The sequence below is a fragment of the Colobus angolensis genome, unplaced genomic scaffold (genome assembly GCF_000951035.1).
Source record: "Colobus angolensis palliatus isolate OR3802 unplaced genomic scaffold, Cang.pa_1.0 Scaffold259, whole genome shotgun sequence".
Classification (NCBI taxonomy): domain Eukaryota; kingdom Metazoa; phylum Chordata; class Mammalia; order Primates; family Cercopithecidae; genus Colobus; species Colobus angolensis.
The window spans coordinates 1167079-1167960 of NW_012115810.1; the positions used below are offsets into that span (position 1 = coordinate 1167079).

The following is an 882-nucleotide window of genomic DNA, read 5'->3' on the forward strand; positions in this document are numbered from 1 at the left end:
AATAATATTATGTAGATATATGACATTATATAGATAATATGACACTTTGTTCATTCATTCATCAGTTATTGAACATTTGTCTTTTTTCCACTTTTTGGCTTCTATAAATAATGTCAATACAAACTTTCATGTACAAGATTTCTGGGGACTTGTTTAATTTTTCTTAGGTGTAGAATAAAGACTGTACTGGAATTGTTGGGTCACATGATAACTCTCTTTTAATCTTTTGAGGAACTGCCAGACTGTTTTCCAAAGTGATTGCACAATTTTACACTACTACCAGCTGTGTATGAAGCGTGCAATTTCTTTATACTTCTCATTATCTTTTTTATTTTTATTTTTTATTTTTTTAACAACTGGTAATCAACTTATTATAATTGACTTAAGCATCTGCAATAGTGACTTCCACCTCAACTCCTGGCTCAATACTGAAGGAAGTAATCCACTTAACAATCTCAGAAGGACTGTGCAAGTCAATGAGTCGCTTGTGGATTCTCATCTGGAAATGATCCCACGTCTTAGAACCTTCAACACAAGGAGTTTTTCTTGTAGTGATTCTCAGAGTCTTGGTAGGCATTCAAACTGGTCCTCTCACTTTCAGGTTCTTTTCCTTTGCACCTCTGATCAAGCCAGCACACACCTTTTCCAGGGATTTAACGTTGCGGCTTGTTAGGGTGATTCGAATTCGGTGAATTGCCACCTCCGCCTCCACGGGTGTTTTTCCAGTATCCTTAAAAGCCATGGCTGCTGCGCGGCTTCCTGACCAACTTGTTCCTGGGGCAATCCCATCAAAAAGTGGGGAAAGGATATGAACAGACATTTCTCAAAAGAAGACATTCATACAGCCAACAGACACATGAAAAAATGCTCAGCATCACTCGC

The 882-nt window shown here is 38.0% G+C and overlaps 1 pseudogene; it reads right to left on the reverse strand.

Moving 5' to 3' along the window:
* Nucleotides 1-382: 382 nt before the first annotated feature.
* Nucleotides 383-773, reverse strand: LOC105515304 (annotated as a pseudogene).
* Nucleotides 774-882: the final 109 nt, after the last annotated feature.